This window comes from Pseudorasbora parva, chromosome 6 (genome assembly GCF_024679245.1).
Source record: "Pseudorasbora parva isolate DD20220531a chromosome 6, ASM2467924v1, whole genome shotgun sequence".
NCBI classification, from domain to species: domain Eukaryota; kingdom Metazoa; phylum Chordata; class Actinopteri; order Cypriniformes; family Gobionidae; genus Pseudorasbora; species Pseudorasbora parva.
Window position 1 is genome coordinate 17,368,255 of NC_090177.1, and position 23,136 is coordinate 17,391,390.

A 23,136-nucleotide genomic window follows, 5' to 3' on the forward strand; every position below is an offset into this window, starting at 1 on the left:
TGCATTCTTAAATATTATTAAAATGGAATTGATACAAATACAAAATAACGTCCAAATGACAGTCGCCACTTTATAAAACGCGTAATATGGATCTGCTTAAGATATATATAGTAGACGTAGTTTAACACACTCCAGCAGCAGCAGCATCTTAACTCACTTTTCGTTTGCAGTTAATGTCACTTATTGACAAAAGCCTGATTCTTTTCAAATTGCAGTCTGAGGACGGCCTTGACAATGTCCGAAATGTTTTAGGTTAATAAAGTCCAAACTTGTTTCTTCCAGCGCGAGTTTTGCACATTTCCTTCAATTTATTTGCACTTTTGATTTTTGGTTGCACCTCCTCTTCGGTTGGTTGAGCACCTTTTTTCTTTTCTTTTCTTTTTTGTGTTATTTGTGTGTGTGCGTGTGTGTGAAATTGCAGTAACCATTATTATTTTGACAGGTAAAATATAATAAGTATATGAGGAATAATGTTTTTTCCGTATTTAATGTGACAGGAAAGATTCAGCATTTATTTTTTTAGCAATTATACAAAACATAAGTTTCTGTTTTGTATGATAATGATACGAATTCTTATTATGAGGTTTAGAATTTTTGTTTTAGTTTAGTTAATGGGGAATAATGATTTGTTTTGAATAAATTAATTACACAATATTCAGCCTTAGCCTACTAAATTCCCAAATAGCCTACTTTTTATGTTTTGCCTAAATGTAGCCTACTCGAGAAATTGATTCCATTTAATATTTAAACATTTAATGTCAACACAATATAAACATTGTGTATTTTTCAGTAACATTTTAGATTATTAATATTACCAATAACGTATTTCTACCCATTGGTTAAGAGTTCCTGCACGTAATCATTGCAGCTGACCTTTCAATATTCAATATAGAAAAACATGGAAAATAAAACCTGTACATACACTTTACTTTGTAACAAAAATGTAAACTTTTTTTTAATTATATTTTTTTACAATCAGTTATTAAAGACTGAATTGATTATACCTACTTCTATGCCTATTTCTTAGTTCTTAGTTTTTATTTTTACATTCATGAACAAATTATGAAACAATTTATAGTAGGCTAGGCCTTCTGTTAATGGCTTTATTATGACGACTGTAAATTATCAAAATAATACAATGTTCTCCTAATAATAATAATTAGCCTACTATCATTATTATTATGAAGCCTAGCATATATTTTGCCGTTTTAACCTGAAGCAAACGAATATCTAATTAATTCGATTTTTTTTTGTATTGACCTTGAATTTCACTCTATAATCTGCAACTAGCGTTTATATATTTAATTTAATGAAAATTAAATATATATATATTTAATTTATGCCTTAATGCTGTTTTTATAATTATACCTAATACACAGTGACATAATTTAAATGCTTTCAAAGAAATATGTAGGCTATTGCAAAAACTATTTAGCCTTTTTTTGTCCACCGGTTCTGCAAATCAACATAGCCTATACCTTTCTTTTTCTTTCTATCTTTTTCTTCTTCTTCTTCTTCTTTTTTTTTTTTTTTACATTTGAGCATACTTTCGTTCTTGTTTTTCTTGCACCTTTAATGCATGTGTTTAGTCAGTGTATGGAATAACGCGGGTCTAATAATAGCGGGCCTTTTCAGCAAATAATAAAGCAGAGGAAACTCTGCATGCGCTTTTTTATCTCAAAGCTCGCGATTAACACATTTCTGTTTAATTAACTCGGCATTACACAACTAAATTTAGGCTTATTCGTGATTTAATTAATTTATTATTGTTATTAACCTACTATTTTTTTTTTTTACAAACGTCTGTAGCCTACAATAAATTGTTCTTTTTTTAAAATTTATTTTGTGGCGCATCAATGAAAATGTGCACTTATTGCACAGATGAGACTAGCCTACTCATGTGTGAAAGGCGTTTGTTTACTAATCCTCGCTCTGTAACCTCTGGCATCACTGGACCCAAACCATGTCGGCTGGTTAAACTTTAGAGTCGGAATTGCTGTGTCTGGGCACCATATTGTTAACAGTTATTTTGCTAGTGCTAATGGCCGCGTGGCAGCCAGCCAAGGGCTTTATAGCGGAAGTGGCAGCGCGAGGAACGCGGGTATATGGGAGGAAGAAAAAAACTATTAAGAAAAAAAAAATACCTTTGAAAGAAGCACGAGAGAGACCCCATTGCGACCCACTGCTGCCACCGTTGTGTGTGTGCATATGAGAAAAAAGAGACCGATCACAGAACCGGTAACCGGCGGATAAATGTCTGAGGGCACTGAAGCATCCTCAATCCGCCTCAAATGAAACGACACGCCAAACCATCCGTGACCCACAAACCCATTCATAAAGTTAATCTCCCCGTGAAAATGCGGTATTTCTTAACGTGCACCATATACACTGATGTATTTACCGTATTTATGACAGTCTTTATGGGGCGGCGCGGACAGGGACCCCCAGCGACTCCGCCGGTATTGACATTGGATTTCCGCGCCGCGTTTCGACCTGTCACCAGTGTAGGCTATAGTGAAACACCCGCGGGCAGAGGTAAACTTTGTTTGTGGGAGAAATTTTTTAAGTGAAGGAAGCTGCGTTGCATGTCATTGTCCTTCCTTGCAGCCCCCAAAAAACAAACAAAAAAACAAAACAAAACGGCAATATAACTAATAGCCTACTTTCTATTACTAAACACGTTTAATAGGTTGCCGGTTTAAAAAAAAACGCTGGCCTTATAGTTTAAGATGGTCGAACCCCCTCAAAAACCAGCTAACTGACCGATCTGACCAGACTAAGACTTACAAACCAGGTGAACAATATATGCATATATAGCCTAGTTAATCTACTCTGATTCTGAATGGTTTTGGTTTTGTGATCCATTCTTATTAGCTAGGCTACTTGGTAAGAAGGTGTCTCTAACAGGCCTATGTTAAGATTAATTAATGCATTAAATAGAAGAAGGCATGGATAGAAACAAAATTAACAGTTTATGTGGAATCATTTCATTTATGTTTTTGAGTTGTTTTAATGGTTATTCGTGAGTTGGTTATGATAATTGGTGGGGAACACTATAATTTTTAATAAGCAAATGTGTTCTGTCTTTTAATATTAGATTTTCAGGAATTCAAAATCTATCCTTATTTTATCTTATTATTATTATTATTATTATTATTATTATTATTATTTGGTTTAAGATTCTGATGTGTTGAATATGTAAATTCTGCTGCCAATCAGTAAGGCTCTATTGGTTTTATTGGTGACAGTGTTTGAGGACTGTAAGTTGGCATCTATATTTTTGGGAGAGATTGATATTTTAAGTTGAGACTGGAAAAAATGATGGTAGTTTCTCACTGTAGCCTCCAGAGGGTGGTGAAAATGATTTTCACTCTTTAAACCCACAGCAGGGAGCATGAGCATCACTCAGAGGGTCTCCAAGCCTCATGGGACAACATTAGCACTGGACGGATGAAGTACCAGAGTATACCCCCTCTCGTAAAGCACAAGGAAGAAAGGTAGTGAGAAAGAGGAAGTGTTAAATAGAGAATATGAAAGAGATCGTAGGTCAGATTTGGTGGGGAAGAGAATAAAATGAAATGTTGAGAAAAAAGTAAAAAGAGCAAGCAGGTGTTTTTTATGAACTCTACTCTCTTGAGAAAAGATAGTGAAAGCAATTTAAATCCAAAAGCAATAAAATCATGAATGAGTGAGTTGCTCAGAGGAAATGACTGGGGAAAGTAAAAGAAGATGGAGGAATAAATAAGGAGCAAAAGACACTTTTTCCTCGAATATGGTGAATGTGCTTAACTGAAGAAAGATTTTTTTTTTATATTGTTACAATTTATGGGTCTCGTTATTTAGAAAAGATTTGCAGCCTTTCTGTATGCAAACAGAATAACGTCAGCCAAAGGTAGTCATTTTAAAATCAATTAAATTTAAAGATCAAATAAATACCAATATAAACCCAGTATTTTTGAATCACATACAGCTGCATTCTTCAGTATGTTAAGTGTTTATGTGTCTCATGCTCTCTCACACACACGCATACTCCCACACACAGCAAGTCTTATTTTAGACATTTTAGAGCGTGTAATTGAATGTAATGGTATACTGCTGGACTTTAGGAAGAAACTAGCAAAAGAGTTCAGAATTACTGAACTGTACACACACAAAACATTCCTCCCTCCAGCTATCCATCAGCTGTCTGTTTTGTCCATCAATCTGTCTTTAACAGTTCATTTACACATATACACTCACACACTCTGTTGTATAATATTTAAGGATGGGTTTCTCTGTCCCATGCTTCTTAAGTGCTGCGGTATCCCCAGGCCAAGTATGGTTTTAATATACATATCTGTGTATAGGACTAATAGAATTATACTGTGTCTGATGTGTTCTCCGAATTCACACGGGCATCCTGCCTGGACACCTGCAATAACACCGCAAGGACCTACTGAAAATATCCACACTGTCAGGCAGCCGCAGGGCAGCCCTATTCCGGGACCTGGACTGTTTGATATTTTATGAATGGGAGGAGAGGAGAGAATAGAGGAGAGAGTAAAAAAAAAAAAAAAGAGAGAGAGAGGGAGAGAGAGATCACGTGTGCTTATGTACACACACAATTTGTTTTCTCTTCCTTCAGGTTGTCATCAGAAGGGCTCTCACACACAGCACACATATGGAACACTTTGAGGAATCTGACTCAATGCATCTTAAGGGCACATGGTGGAGGCAGTGAGTGAGTGACTGTGCGATGAGGTATGGATTCCACAGACTGACATGCTTTGAGGTTCAGAATCTGAGATTCAGAATCAAATTTAAACCTGAAAGGTTTTAAAAATTTGAGAAAATTATGAATTCAAATCTGTGTTTCTGCACAAATTATTCAATAAATCACTTGTTTCTCCCCTGAATCAATAAATGAAAAAATCTGTGAATGACAGAATTCTGAAATACTATACTACTCTTAATAGATTGACTTGAACAGTATAGCCCAAATAGCAAAAGTCAACGAGTCGCACATAAAAACAGTTACTTGTCTCCACCTACTGGTGTAATGATGTAACCTTCAGAAAGAGTCACTGAAAAATCCCCAAAAAGTAAAATAGAAACATTTTCAATAGTAGTCTCAGACTTTTGGACTCCACTGCATGCTGTAAAGTCTTCTTTTATGATTGGCCTCAGAGACTGAAAGAATATTGAAGTGATTAAGTGGGTGAGTATGAGATGTGTTGTATTGTGAGTCATTATATCTATGTGTGTGTGCCAAAGAAAGAAAGAAAGAAACACATGACAAGAGTGTAACCTAAGATTAACACGTGGCAAGAGAAATAAAACTTTTTTTCTTTTTTCTATATTCCAACTAATGTGTAAAACAACAGTATAGGCTCACCCACAATCTCTCTTGCACATACAGACTTTTTTTTTTTCTTTAGATTTTTCAATTGTCCTTTCCTCTCTACAGTATGTGAAGAGAAGTTAGATGGGTGGATAAAACAAAACTGCTAGACTGAGGGCTTTCCTCTGCATATTTGTGTGCTAAATATGATTATATATAATCACATTTAGAACACAATTCCTATTTATAAAAAAGAAAAGTAGAAGATAAATTGAAGAAATAAATTAACAGAAAAAACTAAGTTGTTTAACTTTGTCCCATTTCCCCCTCTCTCCCATTCTCTCTCTCTTCCTGTTTTATATGCCCCTTTATTCCCTTTCCTGCTGCTCAAAGCCAACCACCATGAAACCACTGCCACATTAGAGCCTTTAACTGGCTATGGCTGGCCCTACACTGGCATTAAACTGGCATAGCCACCCCGATCGTGCCACTCCACTCCTTATCAGTGTCAATCATGTTTCATTATTCTTCATTCTTCAGCTGTCATCACAGACAACCTTTAAGAGAGCCCATAAACCCAAATCTCAGTTCCTGATTCATGCTAATCCAAGACCAGTTTTTTTTTAAACCGGCACATTTTTAGAGTTGTTCTTTATTGGGCTGTGCACAGAATGTTTGGAACATTCAAGGATGGAATGGCGTCGTAAAGACCAGCTGGACTGGCATGACTTGGACGTTCTGTTGGAATGAGGTCATCAGCGTGAGATGACATATTTCTGCAGGGTCATTGTAAAAGACCAGAGTCCAGTTGTGCTGTTTCACAGTAACTAGTGGTGACAAAACACCCCGTGTCCCAGAAAACGCATGCACGTACACTATACCGTTCAAATGTATGGGATCGGTAGTCTCTTATGCTCACCAAGGCTGCATTTATTTGATCCAAAATACAGTAAAAGCAGTAATGTTGTGAATGATTATTACAATTTATAAACACTGATTTCTATTAAATAATCCCTGTTAGAAATCATTCTCCTATGATGATTTGCTGCTCAAGAAACATTTGTAAAGAAACAAACATTACCCCATATGGTCACTCCTGTAAATCTTCCCTTCTCAGTGATGCCATCCCTTAATCAGCCAGAACTCACCAGTTCAAAAGCATTAATCTCAACATGTGGTCAAACCAATGCATTCATTATTTTTTACATTTTCTTTTACCAATGAGACTCCATAACAAAAACAAGCATCCGGATTTGTTGGTGTTACGTTTTGTTATGGTTTCCATTGATCGATTTGATTTTTAAAATTAAGGAAATAATTGAAACTAAGTGAAATAAAGTAAGAAAAAGTGGACAAAAGTTGAAACGAGTGGACGTTATTTTTAGTCACTGCGGTCATTAGCAGCTGTGTTGTCCATAAACAGTAAACAGATTTTAATCTAATGAGAGAGAGGGGAAGAGATGAAGTATGTGTGATGTTAGAGTATATGAGAGTAAAAGACCGTGAAAGATAAAGCCAGACAATGTGTAGGTGATGTGAGGTGATCAGTCTTTATGGGCTAACACTGCAGTGTTTATCAAAAACACAGCTGGACATAATGAGACAAAACAAGATCTCATGCATTCGTGTTTGTGATTTTATGATGCGCATATAAAACATTTTACATATTAGCATGTGGCGAAAGTGATTAAATGAATGGTAATTGAATGTATTGTGTGTGTAAACCTGTTTGTCAGTTCTTGTGTCCTTGTTCAGATTGTTATTCACCTCTAATTGCCTGTGGTGAATGCTCACTTATTCTCTTAAAATGTTGCTCTTGAAGTTCTGACAAACAACCAAATAACTATTTGCACATCTGTGCTTGTCCAACACATTTCACTTGTGGATGTAATCACAAGAGTCTATCGTGTATAATAGTGTAATTGCACTCAATCCGTAAACAGCCATTTATCTCACCATTTACAATTCAGATTGTAATGAGAACTCATGCAGCATTTGCAATTTTTTCAAACATCACCAGGCTGTTCTGAACCCCCAAAAACGTCTGTTTATAATTGAAAAACTGGCCATCTAAATACATATTTATGTCAACAAATTGATGACAGAGTTTTGACCAAATAAAATCCCTATCATTACACTAAGAACCATTGGCATACTGCTTGTCTAAACCAATTTAATCTGCTGCGTTAAAAAACACAAAGCAGGCTTTTTCCAGCTCTTACTCCTGCCAAATCTATGTACGCCTCAGCACAATCTCTTACAAGGGGAAAATATCCATCAAAAACGAGTCAAACTTGGAGCAATAATAGTTTAGACATTGTAACAGGAACCCGCATGTAAACAAGGTTATATGTGTATATATAAGTGTATATAAGTGTATATATATATATATATATATATATATATATATATATATATATATATACACTTATATGAGTATATATATATATATATATATATATATATATATATATATATATATATATATATATATATATATATATATACTTTAAAAAAAAACTTATTCAGCAAGGATTAGTGCCAGTAAAGACAATCTGCAATGCTACAAATGATTTCTATTTCAAATAAATGCTGTTCTTTCTATTCATTAAAGAATCCTGTAAAAAAGTATTAGTTTCCATAAAAATATTAAACAGCCCAACCATTTTCAATAATAAAAATGTTTCTTCACCAAATCAGCATATTAGAATAATTTCTGAAGGATTACATGACACTTAAGACTGGAGTAATGATGCTGAAAATTCAGCTTTGCCATGCATCATTTTTTTTAATTGTATTTTTGCAGCCCTGGTGAGCATACGAGACTCAAAACATTTTTTTTTAAATTGTAGACCCCAAATTTTTGAACTGTAGTGTACATATAACTGACCCTGACATGCTTATTTAAATATATAATAATATGGCAGCAGAAAGTACTTTTAAATCCGGAACAAACTGTAGTCTTGTTTAAATGATCCATTTGGATGTGTCAGGGTCAATCAGCATTTTGTTTTGGTCCTTGCTTGGATTTAAGCCTCAGCTGCCAATATCCAACTATTTTGCAGACTACCACATTTAGACGTCTGGCACTGTCTGGCAGTGATTTCAGACTCTCAAAAGCACAGTAGTTGGACTCAACAGGTTCAGAATGAGACAGAGTAATTATAGTCTTATGAGTGTTTAATGTTTCTCATGTTTAATTCTTATTTGCTTGACATAGGCACTGTGTTTTATGTTGAAGTGTATCATTTCATGTGGTGGATACACTGATAATAACTGTCTTGTAGTTGTTCTTTACCACACTGTTGTGCTGCTGTGGTCTGGGCATAATTCATTTCATACTGAACCTGTGGACAGACTCTCAGTGGGGAAGTGGATTATTTTATTCCCCCTGATCATTTCATTAATCAAATCACTGGAAGAACGAAGCCACATAGTAAGAACAAAGCAATCGTCGCTTGAGGAATTGGGATCTGTGAAATATAAAATAGAAATATGATAGAAAAGCTGTGGTTATATTCATCTCCTTCTATTCATATCACAGGGCTAACTTAACAGGCTACAGGAAGTCTATGGTGGCCCTGTGGGGACAAAATTAATTTGCATTGAAAGGTAATGTTGTGTGGATAACCGAGGACCGAGGAGACGGCGGTACGGTGGCTTTTATTTGATGGATGAATCGAAATAAGTTTCCAGACAGCTTGGGTTTGGTTTGTACATTGGCGTTCCAAAGTGCTGATGATTCGTTTGTTACTCATTATGCCCGTTTTGCTGTCTGTTGTTGTTTACCGCCACTCTTCTCTTCACATCTGATGGCTGTTAGGTGGGTAGTGTACAGTCACATTTGTTTGTGTCTGGATTGAGCTAGAAAAAGGGAAATACTTATTTCAATGTCAAACACAGAGACTTTTACACTCACTTCTGGCCTTGTTGAGAGAGTAAGAGCTAGAGAACATTAATGACATGTTTGAAGAAAGAGAATGGCTGCCTTCCCAGATCACCTCATGCTGGCTGCATGGCGCCATCATCAGACTTTAAGTGGAATGTCAGCACACAGTCAAAACAACCCGTTTTCAAAAAGAAGTCATGCTTCATCGTTTTTTTTGTTTATTTTATTATATATATATATATATATATATATATATATATATATATATATATATATATATATATATATATATATATAAAACATTTTTTTTTACCTTAGTATACAAAAATATACAATCATAAATGTTATTACTAAATATTAATAAATTATTATTATTACATTATTTCATTAAATATCACATTATATTGTATATGTTGTTGTTATTATTATTACTATTATTATTATTATTACTATTATTATTATTATTATTATTATTATTATTATCGTAGGGATACATTTTTTGAAATTGAGATTTATATAAAATAAATACATTTTCCATTGATCAATGGTTTGGTAGGATATGGCATTATTTAGCTGATATATATATATATATATATATATATATATATATATATATATATATATATATATATATATATAATGATCTTTACCTTATCCTAATGATTTTTGGCATAAAATCGATAATTTTGTCCCATTTGCTACAATTATGACAGGTTTTGTTGTCCAACATCACTGTGAAAACCTAAAAGAATGAAGTAAAATGTTGTGATCTACAATGATACAAAGCCCTGGATTTTAACAATGCCATGAATTCATGTTAGATTCTTCTGGGAATACAGCAGCCATAAATCATGTCAGACACTTTGTCTCTGGTCTCTAGTGAGCAGGGTTCAGCTGATCCTGACTGTCCTTTATGACACGCTTACACCCTCAACTGTTAATCCACTCAGGGTCTCACTAGTTCATGCAGCAGATGACACTCTGGCTGCTCTGCTCAACCAATCAGAAAACATGAGGCCAAGCTGATCATTGCTGGTCAAACTCTCTCGCTCTCGCTCTCTCTCTCTCTCTCTCTCTCTCTCTCTCTCTCTCTCTCTCTCTCTCTCTCTCTCTCTCTCTCTCTCTCTCTCTCTCTCTCTCTCTCTCTCTCTCTCTCTCTCTCTCTCTCTCTCTCTCTCACACACTCTCTCACTCTCTCTCACACACACACACACACTTTTTCTTTCTCAAATAATATGGGATTTTTCTCTCTGGAGTGAATGGGCGCTGAAATTACATTTAGCTGAAGTTTCCATCGTAAAACGTCTATGCGGAATTACTTCTGGCTTTCGACATCGCACTTCTCCCTGCTTTCTTCTCTTTTTTGTCAACAGCTCTGTGAGAGAAAGGAGTAATAAAACATAAGAATTTTAACCAGCTCTTGAAGCAGTCGTTTTTAATTTGCTCTCCAGTGGGATTTCAAGGGCCCTGGGCCCTGTTGATCCCCCCTCGACTCGACCTGAACTTGTTCTGAGCACTCAAGCATGATGGTCTGAACTTCACAAAGAGATGGAGATAGGCGGGCTGTTCTGGTGTGTGTGTGTGTGTGTGTGTGTGTGTGTGGCCATGTGTGCATAGAAGCTTGTGCTTAAGCTAGAAAATAAGTGATCTCATTGTCATAATGATCTGTCCCTTTTACATTTTGTGGTCATGGACTGCGCTTAAATTGTTAAGAAGGAACGTTTGTGCAAATGAGCAAAGTATGTCTAATCATGGTATGTTTTTCTGTGTGTGTGGTCTGTGATCCTTAGCCTTGCACCTGCAGCGCTGTCGTCTCTGCACCCTGGGGTTTATTTAGATGAGAACCTACACAGCACACAGACACATACTGAAAGAGCTATCCTCCCATCATGTGTCTCCCAAAGGGGGAAGTTCTAAATTAAAATCAGCCTTTAGAAATGAAAGGAGAATTTACAAAAAAGAGATGGCCACTAGAAGGACTGTTTGACATCAGTGCCAGTGTTTCCTCTAGGATTTTTTTTCAGGGGGGTGGTAGACCTCCTGAAATTACTAGTGTCATTTTTACTGCTAAAGTTACATGGAGCTTGTGTGTTTTGTGTGTGGAATATATCAGGGCTAAATGCTAAAAGGATTTTTTTCTTCTCAAGATTGCACACTCATACTATTTATACGCAGTTACGTGAGATCTGGCTCAATCAACACAGGCGAAGAAGAAACAGAAAGGAGCGATCTCATAATCAGATGCATAGGAAAAATAATGATATCATCAGCAATAAACAGCATATAAATCAAAACTACCTAATATAATGAAATGTCGATCCAGGACGAGCTATTGGATTGTGAAGCTTTGGGGGTGTTGATCTACTCCATCTTTGTTTTGATCACCATTCTAAATCACGACAGGTGTCATGAGAAATCATGTCCCCCTCTTAAGTCTGCTTAGGACCCAGAGGTATTCTATTGGCTGAAAGAACTATTAATGGGTAACTTGTTCAGAGTCTGATTACAATTCTTTAGTGCCTTTTATGGGTCTTGACAGAGGAAATGACATTGGTGTCAATGAAGGCCTGTCTGAGCCATTGAATTTCAACAAAAATGTCTTCATTTGTGTTCTGAAGATGAACGGAGGTCTTATGGGTGTCGAACGACATTAGGGTAAGTCATTAATGACAGAATTTTCATTTTTGGGTGAACTAACCCTTTTACAGCAGCATTCACGTAAGAAATGTGTTCTTAATAAACCTACTAGTTATTCAGTGAAGTGATTTTCAATTGAGTGATTTAAAAAAAAAAAAAATAATAATAATAATAATAAAAAAAAGTATATCTTCTGTTGTTTGATTCATATCTTAACAGCATATATAGCAGTAGGTACTGTATATGGTATTACACTGCTTTCACTTTAGTAACGTCACATATCTAATATACACACAGGATTTCTGTAACTTACTTGCTGCATACGTCCACAGTGTCTACGTCCTACGTCCATACGTCCACGTCCACAGAACTTTGTGTGTTTCTGACATAACTTTGTGAGCATTTAATCACAACAACGCATGAAAAATAACTAGTCTACTTTAATAGCCTACTCGAAATCCAGCTCTCTGTGCTCTGGGGACTGAGATAAGCAGCACTGGGTAACTTTTGCTCTCGGGGTCCCCCTACAGTTGGGAAAAAAATAATGTCCTCAGCTACTGTCGTAAGCTTTGTCAACATTACATCAGGGGATGCCATCGCGCGTGCATTTGTTGACATGACAACCCTGATAGCCCTGAACTAGTGATGCGCGGGTCGTCTCATAACCCGCGGACCCCATATGTCTATTTAATGGTCGCGGGTGTGGGGTGTTTTTCAAAAAAGCGGCCCCGTGGGTTGATGCAGCACTAACAGTTACCCTGTTATGTTACATATGTTAACACCCTACATATGTTTCAGCATGTCATATGAATATAATTTTATGGGGTTTTTTTTTTTAAACGCCAAATAATCGCGATGCTCACGTTTACAAGCCAGCGTCAAACTAGTCTAATGGTTACCGTTTTACAGAATCTATATGAAACTTCAGTTCAATGTTTGAGTGGTAGGTAATCACCATAACAAGCATGACAGCATCGGTCGGGCACGCCTCCTTCAGCTCACGCCAACGAGCAAACGCTGGTCACATGTTGATCCTCGTCCTGCCTTTAATCCCATCACTTTTTCGTTTCCTCTTATTGATTTCCTCCAACAAAACCTTTGCTTTCTTATTTGTCTGTGCTGCTTCGGACATGACTATATTATCCGACGAACAAAGTTGGGCTCGCACGTCCGAATTTAAGGAAGTGTGGGTGTCGGTGGAAGTGACGTATATGCTGTAAAGCAGTCGCATTTTGTATTTCTTTTTGTTCTCGGGGTACTACCCGAAACCCAAAGTTTAAAAGTACGATTTAAAACGATACAGACCCCATCAAGCTATGGCAGAAGTGTCGGAAAGTTTTTTCGAGTATGGGTCTGTGTGACGTAGAATTAATTTTCTTAAGTTTCCCGGACATAGTGACATAGACAAAGTGCTTTTAATGAAGCCCAATTAAGAATTCATGTTTATGAAACACCCCCGGTTTACGGGTTTTGTTCTCTGGGACGCGTTTTCGTGAAAATCGAATGTAAAGAGTTTTATCTCTAAGAACAGATTAGCTTATAACGCTTTGTGTTACAGGCCTCGTGCAGAGGGCCGTGTTTGCAGATTAGAAAACTCCTCCGAAAACCGGAAGAGAAATGAGGAGACAGGAGCGAATGCGTGCGTGTCGCGCATAATCCCCAGAAATTGTGATTTCACAAACTTAATTCCTATAGACCAGCTCACTTAGCACTTAGTCGTGGCTCGACTCAAGACTGTTTTCCAAGATGGCTGCTGTCCGTAGAGAAGGAATGCACGTGACGTCACCATCAGCTGGAGCGACTGTGATTACGCCCCACTGAGTAGGAAAAAGACTGAGAGGCAGCACTGGTTTACTGGGATGTTAAAGTTTAAGGGATTTTTTTTTTACCTTCTATATACTGAATATGATCGCGTGAAAGCACATTTGAAACAGGTAGCACTTATTCACACACGTAATCGTTCTCTCTAATGCATTCAAAAACATCCTGTTTTTGGCCTACCAAAACAGGCCTACCTGCTAACAGTTATCACTAGCCTACCGTTACAATATAGCCTACAGTTATTCTATTATATGATTTTGAATGAGCAGACATCTGTATTGATCCTTAGATAAAATAACTGATGAAAACATATGTTCATCTGTCCAAACTTCCAAACTAAATTTGTGATATTGCCGCCGCTCCACTCCACTCACATACTCTGGTGTTGACTCGCAGCGGGGCGGGGGCGTGGCATCACGATGGTGTTTCTCCATCGTGATGTCAGTCAGCCATCACGATGGACGATGATATCGTCCATCGGCACAACCCTAGTTCTCACTCAAACCACAGCCAACCTGCTGCTGCTTCTGCTTTAAGAGGGAAATGCTGCCCATAACTGCTTGTCTAGGATATGTAGTCCTCCGTAAGAGTTTGTAATAATAGCATATTAGAGAAAAGGAGATGGCAAATTATCCAGTGTGTATCTGTATTTGCACTCATCAAATGATTTCATTTCCAACGTGTTTTCGCCTCGGTGAGTAATGTAGCCAATCACAGACATGTTTGTAGATATCTACAACGGAATTGGCCATTCACAGGAGTTGAACTTGGAATCCACTCACTGCTCGAGTGTTTGTCCAGGCGCTGAGTTCAGTTAACAAGCGCGTCTGTAAGTGCAGACATCATAAAAATAAGAGATTCATTGTCTTCCAGCTCCACTGCGGCGATCTGTGAGATTGCGTTTATTGATTGAGTGACAGCTTTTAGTGATTATAAAGGGAGCACTCTTTGTGCGCTGTCTGAGCAATATAATTATTATTTATTTTTTATTAATAGGTCTATAATATATTCAGAATTTGAATAAAACTTTTGTTTTAAATTCGTGACAAGCGACCACATACAGGCTTTAATACACTGACCCAATCCACATATACATTTGGGATTCACTCAAAAAATGGGATGACTGACAGTTATAAACTGTTTGTACACTTACAAAGTTCTCAATGCTTTGGTTTGCATATAGGGACCCTTTATGCTACTGTGTTAGTGTGAGGCTATTTTGAGCCTTGTTAGTGGTATTAACTAGCAATTTAATTTTACTTACTCTGTGCCCCATAGACAAGTGTTAAAAGCTAATCTGTTTTAGAGATGAAACTCTTTACATTCGATTTTCATAAAAACATGTCCCAGAGAACGATCTACTCTGTAACCATGTGTTAATTCACTTTTTTAACTTCAGTTAGTGTGTAATGTTGCTGCTTGAGCATAAACAGTATCTGCAAAGTTACAGCGCTGAAAGTTCAATGCAAAACGGAGATATTGTCTTCTAAAGTTACTGCAGTTTATTGCCTACAAAAAGGTTTGGACTACAATGAGCTTCTTCCCAGGTTGGTGACATCATAAACCCTTGCTAGTCACCGCAGATGCGACGTGTTTGCCCGTAATGGTAAGAGGCGTGGCGTTTCCAGACAACCTGTACTTGGCACTTCAGCCAATAAAAATACATGAACATTTGGCCATCTAACCAATCTTAGACCATTGCGTTTTTTGGAGGGATGGGCTTCACAGAAGCAGGAAGCAAACAAGCCGTTGAAAGGAAAGTGAAGACAGCGGTGTGGAATAAAGTTCAAATATAAGAAAAATACAGCGTTTAAAAAAAAAAAGTATTAAGACATGTTATACTGCGCACCATAAACGCAACCAAGCCTAGAAAAAAAAACATGGAACCACCCCTTTAAATAATGAATCTTGTAACTTTTGAAAAACTTATTTGGACTGGAGTTAAAGCAATGTAAAAACATGTTGTAAACTTGTTGATTATATATCTGACTGATTTCTTTATTAATAATAATAATAATAATGAATTATAACTAATTAAATGTATTTTAAAACAAGTTCTTAAGAGTCTCCCCTCACAAAATAACAGATCAGCACAACATGAAGCTTTAGCCTCATTACTCCTGCGCTCTCCACAGCTTGGGTCACTGTCCAGATATTGCATCTTGGTATATGGCCTCTGTTTTCACTTTGGGATTCGCAAAGGAAGGAAATGTGTGAGAGAGAACAAAAAACAGTCAGGTGTGGGGAGTGTGTGTGTCTGGAATCCGTAAGTCAGTTTTGTGTGTGTGTGTGCTTGGCACTCATTTAGCAAAAGTGTTTGTGTATGTGTGTTTAGCGAGTTATGACCTGCTAAAACAGCCACATCTTAGTCTGCACACTGTAAATCAGCAGGAAGCACCAAACACAGCAGGGTGATTGGTGATGTGAGGCCACACCCCCAATTAATGCAACCCGCCATGCCAATGTGCTAACGATGTTCCTCGCAGCCAGTCTTACTCCATTTAACCTCACTTTATTTAATCAGTGACCTAATTCAAGTAACAAAATTATGGCTGGGTTTCCTTACAGAGAATCTAGAAATAGAACTATTTTTATATTGACATAAATAATACTGCCTTGTGTCTGATTTAATACTTTTCAAAAATGTCCTTATTTCTTTGCATATATATCATGTATTTTGTTATTTGTTATATTTAAGCAACAGACAATTGTATTGTTGTTCTTTTCAGTTCTATCAGTATTAAATTGTGTCTGTCAGTACGTTTGGAAAAACATGGGCATGAGAAAAATTATCACAAATTATTTATATTGAAAATATTCAGTATTTAAAATAATTATTTTAGAGGAAGGTCTGATGAAGAAACAGGACATTTTTATCCTTGTACACATAAACACATTCGGAAATGGTCTGAATAAAGAACATAAGTAAAAAGCAGGGATAGAAGACGTATCCTTTCATGCACTCTTGTAACATAATATGCTTTACTAGATCACATAAGAAGCTTTGACCTTAAACTATTAAAGTTCTCTAGTTATTACTATCAAACTTACAAAACAGTATTGAAAAATGACAGATAATGACGGTTTAGTTTATTAATCCATAATAACGGTTCACCATATGAATCTTGGATTTACCGCCCATGCGCCCACCTCCAAACCTCTTTGTTATAGTGTAAAAACTCAATTCAGAGTGTACATTCTGTTCGTGTTCATTCCAGCCGTGGCACTGAAGGCGTTAACCTGTTGCATGTGAAGCTGAAAACAGCTACGAGTATTAAACTCACACATCATTAGTGAGGTGTAAATCCCCATCCCACACAGACACACACTTACACATTGAAGATTGTTTTTGTGGGTCCTGGAGGCATACCACTGAAAATGGACCCAGTTTAACACAAGTTGCTTTTAATTGGCTGTTTCTGCCTGGCAAACAAGGTGTGCCATTAACAACATAACACAGAAATATCAGAGTACACACACACACACACACACACACACACACACACACACACACACACACACACACACACACACACACACAAACTTTAAATGAATTCATCTCTCAAGGGTTTTCCCCTGAATGAAGCATTTCTCGTCCTGTATTAGTGGCAGGAGTTGGCAGTACAGTGTCTCTTGTAGATCTGCTTTACAGCGGCAGCACAGCGTTCACCAAGTGAAAGTGAGAGAAAAGCCAATGCGGATATGGGAGTGACATTTGTCGATTTCTCATTTCTCCTGAGTTGAGCTGCGGTTTCTTTCCCATCCTAGACCCGATGACTTTATTAAATACCGGTTCCTTGGCAACCATCACTCTCCAACACACACTCTCTAACCACATGGCCAGCTGCTGAGTTTGGGTTTGATGTGGCATAGCCACAGTATCTTGAAACCATGTGCCCCAAAAAAGGAAAGATTCGGAACAGGAGTTTATCAGGCAACACAGATAAATTTACACACAAAACCTTTTGCAATGTTTTTTAATTTAAAAAGATTAAGCATTATGTATTTATTATTATTTTGTCGTTGTATTTATTATATATTATTATTAGCATTTATATATTTATTTTATACATTGTTTTCAAAACATGTAGACACAAAAATATACAAACCAAAATATCAAACCAAGTGGCATTCATTTTTTAGAAGACAGAAAAAGCACATTTTAAGTGCAGTTTTATATATAACTATCAAACGTAGCCTAAACGTAGCCTAACATATAAAAATAATCATAAAACAAAACTGTGAACTAGATAAACTGTCCATATTATAATGTCGTATCACTCATCAATCCCTTTCTTGTTAAATCAAATCAATTTTATAATAAACTTTATATGCTTGCATATTAAATCTAAACATCTTTATAGACACTTTTCTGTATGTGCCTGTATGAAAGGCATTCTCACAAGGTTTCATACACTCATTTGCAGTTAACGATAGATTAGCAGAAATATTTTTGTTCAGTGGAGCAGACAGCCGCTTGCATGACTGCTGTTAAGTTTGGCAACACATTTAATGTGTACATTAAAATCTTGCCAAATTAAGAGCAGATTTTTGTTAACACTGTGAAGCATTAATGATTTCAGCAACCCACAACCACACGTGTATTGCACGCACACTCATTAGCAGCACATTTCAAACCATCTCTCATCTCTCTTGCTCTTGTACTCTCTCTCAGCAGGTATGAGTCTGTAGTGAGGACTCATCAGTACGCAGGTTGTAATTCATATTTGGCCTGAGGAGCAGAGGAGTCTTTACAGGCCTGAGAGAAAACACGTGTTGTTCCAGTCTGTTTCCTTTCAATAAAACCCGACACTTAGCACTTCATTTCAGACCACTTCTGATTAAATGATGCAGGTTAGTTAAAGAAAGAAAACAAAGGGAGCTAGTTAAAGAGACAGAGAAATGGGTAGATGAAGAAAGATAGAAAAGTCCAAAATTCTGTATAGCACTTCAGATGTTTTTTTCTTAAGATAAGTAAGCCTCTCTGAATGGAGGGTGATGGAGGCGTGCTCAGCTCATGCTCAGCACGGGGAATATTTTACTGCTGTAATTTTCATGTGCCTTTTTAAATTGCCTTTAAATTAAGAGTGGGCTACAATATATTATAGCCCATTATCGACCATTCACACATACAAATCCCAAAGCCCAAATCGCATAAACATCGGATCAAAGGTTATGAGATGGATAAAATCTCTACACACACACACACTACACACACACTACAGCTCAAAAGTTTGGGGTCGGTAAGATAATGTTTAATGTTTTTTTTTTAAGAAATCTTGTGCTCACGAAGGTTGTTTTTTTTATCAAAAATACACAGGGTATATACAACAATCCTTAAGTTAAATTTACTACTTTTTAATACCTTTTTACTACCTTCAGAATATTTTTTTAAACCATCACGACACTGAATTGCAAGTGGTAATCAGCAACCTTTCTATTATTTACACAGATTTTTACAATTATATAACATACCAAAAAGAATAGATTTAGAATCGACAGCAGGAGGAAATCTGTTATAAGTTATCATTCAGACACAGTAAAATACATCTCAACATTCACAAAGGTTGGTTGAGGAGAAGCATTACTGCATACACATTTGATTAAAGGGGGGGTGAAATGCTGTTTCATGCATACTGATCTTTTTACACTGTTAAAGACTTGGAATCCCATACTAAACATAGACAAAGTTTCAAAAGTTAAGGTGGACGTTTGATGGGAGTATTTCTTTGTCAAAAATACTACTTCCGGTTAGTCATAAGTTTCGGCAAGTTTTTTGAGATCATGCGTCCCCTTTGACGTTAGTGGGGGCGGAATTTCCTTGTATGGGCCTTACGGACAATTCTACCGGAAGCGCGTGAGAGAGAGCGAGGGAGAGAGCGAAAGCAACAGCCTACGCCCATCAAAGCGCTGGTTTGTAGGATGCTGGACAGGTGACAATTACACATAGCACATAATGTCACCAAAAAAGTGCGTTTTTGGTTGCCAGACCAAGACAGTCCTGCACAGATTCTCCAAAACCCCGCGTTAAGGCAACAGTGGATGTAATTTGCTTTTCCGGATCAGCAACTGAGTTGCGCGAATGTTTATATCTGTTCGCTGCATTTCGGTGCCGACTGTTTCATAAACAAGGCCCAGCTCGACGCCGCATTTTCCCAATCGCCTAATGCTGAAGGATGGAGCAGTCCCAACGTTAGAAGGGTGAGTGAGACTGCTTCAAATGTCTGTGTTTTTTTTAGTCCGCATACTGTCTACACAAACCACGCGTAAACACACAAACACACGTGCACAACTGCACTTCCCACATGTACACCTTCAAAGACAAAAATACGACGATATAATTCAAGTATAAATATGTAAATAACACAAGCCGCTAAGCATATTATATAGTTAGTGTATAACTTGTAACTTACCACATACAGACGTCCTGCTCTAGTCCATTTTGCTGCTGCTCCTGTTCAACTGCAGCCTCTGGGTCTGATTCCGGATCATAGATGTATGGCTGTATCTGATTAAAAGCCATATTTTTATTTTGAATAAAGTTTTTTTCCCGCTGTTAGGGATGACGGACTCGACTCAACACACAGCGCGCTGCTGCACACGTCATTATTTAGCTCCGCTCACACGACACGCCCCCACCCGCTCGGCTTTTTTCGGAAAGACTCGGAACAGCGCATCTTTCTTATATAATTATTAAAAAAATAAAGACTTTTCGGAGATATGCAGGATGCAATGCTACTCTATAGGTACTCAAGATTGACATGACACTGACTGAAACTGAGTGTTTCACCCCCCCTTTAAATAATTGGTAATTCAGCAATTAAATGATTTAGTGTTTCTTTTCCAACAACAAAACCTGAGCCAAATATTACATTTCTATAACTGTGATAAGTTGTTGAATTTAACAAAATACTAAAAACTAGTGCTGTCAATCGATTAAAAACTTTAACTAGATTAATCACACATTTTTTTCTGTGATTAATCGCAATTAATTGCAATAAAAAATTGTTTTGTATGTTTTTAATATATTTTTTAATATAATAATTTCACAGTTAATCAAATTAATGTAGAAACAACATAAAGACAGTATATTTTAAATACTTGTTTAAATGGCATCTTTTTATGAATGAAGGCCAGTATTATTGATATTAATACAGCTACTGATTTTTTTTTTTTTTTTTTTTTACATTTAGTATTAGGCTCCAAAAATATAACAGTTTTTAATTTAAGTAAACTTAAAACAATGCTAACATAAACCCATAATAAATGTCATGTTTATTCCTGCCCTTCCTGTCTTAACAGTTAGGAAATATACAGAAATGTAATAAAGTTATCAAAGTTATATGCAGTCTGCACTGCATAAACTATAAATTAATCCTTACTAAAGCTACAAAAGTTATTTAGTCTAGAGCAGCGAGTCATTTTCTCTGTTCCCTTTGTTCTTTAACTTTACTGACAGGAAGCTTTATTGGCTGCTGTCCATTTAAGAGCAGACAGACACGCGGATCTCACTGTTTATATAGGCTACTGTCGATGGATCGCGCCTCATTCTCTCACAATTCTTTTTGTTCATTTTAGACTTTATATAAATCATTTAAGATTGCTCTTATGAGGATAGTTGAAGATATGCCTTGAAGCAAGTGTAAAATAAAACATAAGCCTTCTGTTGAGCGCGCAGTGCTCTGAGATGATGCCGAACGACCACTGAATATGACGTCAGCATCAAACACACGCCGAGACGGAGACGAAAGATCTTTGATTATGTGCCCAGATATGCTAAAGCCCATATTTAAACGAACTAACGCGAACGCACATAGAATTTCAATCAGAATAGGACACCTGATAGTCTGAAAAAATAATACCTAATTTGGAAAAAAATATTACCTCTGAGACCACATTTAACACTTTTAATGGCCTTAAATTTGACAATTTGGATTTATCACTTTTTAATACTTTTTAAAACCCCGCGGACACCCTGATACAGCAAAAACGGTAATGTTGTAAAAATATATATTTTTAAATATTAATTTAAAAAAAGCATTTTTTTTGTTACATATACCAATCAAGAATAACATTGACCAAAATAAACATTATTCCTAATATTGAGTGGTCCGCCTTTTGTTGTCAAAACAGCCCTGAACCATCATGGCATGGACTCCACTGGACCCCTTAAGGTGGGATGTGGTATCTGGCACCAAGATATTAGCAGCAGATCCTATAAGTCCTGTAAGTTGTAAGGTGGGGTCTCCATGGCTCAAAATAGTTTTTTCGCACATCCCAAAGATGCTCAATTGGATTGAGATCTGGGGAATTTGAAGGCCAAGTCAACACCTCAAACTGGTGCTCCTCAAACCTTTTCTGAACCATTTTTGCTTTGTGCCAGGCCAGGGTGCATTATCCTGCTGAAAGAGACCATAGCCACCAGGTAATACGGTTTCCATAAAAGGCTATACATGCTTTGCAACAATTCTTAGGTAGGTGGTAGGTATTAAAGTAACATCCACATGGATGGCAGGACCCAAGGTTTCCCAGCAGAACATTGCCCAAAGCATCACACTGCCGTCACTGGCCTTCCCATAGTGCATCCTGGTGCCATGTGTTCCCCAGGTAAATGACGCACAGGCACCGGTCCATCCACATGATGTAAAAGAAAACATGATTTATCAGACCAGGCCACATTCTTCCACTGCTCGGTAGTCTAGTTCTGATGCTCATGTGCCCACTGTTGGCACTTGGCAGGGGCGCTTGTGACAGGGGTCAGCATGGACACCCTGACTGGTCCGCGGCAATGCAGCCCCATATGCACCAAACTACACCAAACATATTCACTGTGTATTCTGACACCTTTCTACCAGCATTAACTTGAACTATTTGAGCTACAGTGGCTCGTCTGTTTGATCAGACCAGCCTTCTTTCTCACACGTGCATCATTAAGCATTGGCCACTCATGACCGTGTTGCCAGTTTACCACTATTCTTAGCTTGGACCACTTTTGATAGATACTGACCACTACAGACCAGGAACACCCCACAAGACCTGCAGTTTCTGCAATTTTGTCGTCTGGCCATCTCAATTTGGCCCTTGTCAATCTCGCTCAAATCCTTATGGTTGCCCATTTCTTCCTGCTCTGAGGACAAAATGTGCACTTGCTGCCTAATACATATCACCCACTAACAGGTGCTGTGATAGAGATAATCAATGTTATTCACTGTACCCAGTCATTATGTTTTGCCTGATTTATTTGATGTAAAGCTGAATTTTCAGCATTATTACTCCAGTCTTCAGTCAAATGATCCTTCAGAAATCATCCTTATATGCTGATTTGCAGTTAAAAATCTTATCAATGTTGAAAGCAATTATGCTGCTTTACATTTTTGTGGAAACTGTGATACATTGAATTTTTCAGGATTATTTGATGAATAGAAAGTTCAAAAGAACAGCATTTGTTTAAAATCCTTTTTCACTCACT

At 37.0% G+C, this 23,136-nt stretch overlaps 1 protein-coding gene across 6 annotated transcripts in view; it reads left to right on the top strand.

Annotated features, from left to right (window-relative positions):
- The window catches only part of LOC137078528 (hormonally up-regulated neu tumor-associated kinase homolog B), a 137,103-nt gene that overhangs the window by 93,636 nt on the left and 20,331 nt on the right, over positions 1 to 23,136 (top strand). For 2 of the 6 annotated variants that reach the window (XM_067445878.1, XM_067445881.1), the window contains exons 3-4: positions 3,387 to 3,497; positions 4,625 to 4,740. The exons of 2 other annotated variants lie outside the window; for them this stretch is intronic. The gene's annotated coding sequence lies outside the window, so the exon portion shown is untranslated. The remainder of the gene's footprint in view (positions 1 to 3,386; positions 3,498 to 4,624; positions 4,741 to 23,136) is intronic. 2 more of the 6 variants (XM_067445880.1, XM_067445879.1) reach the window with 1 other exon arrangement.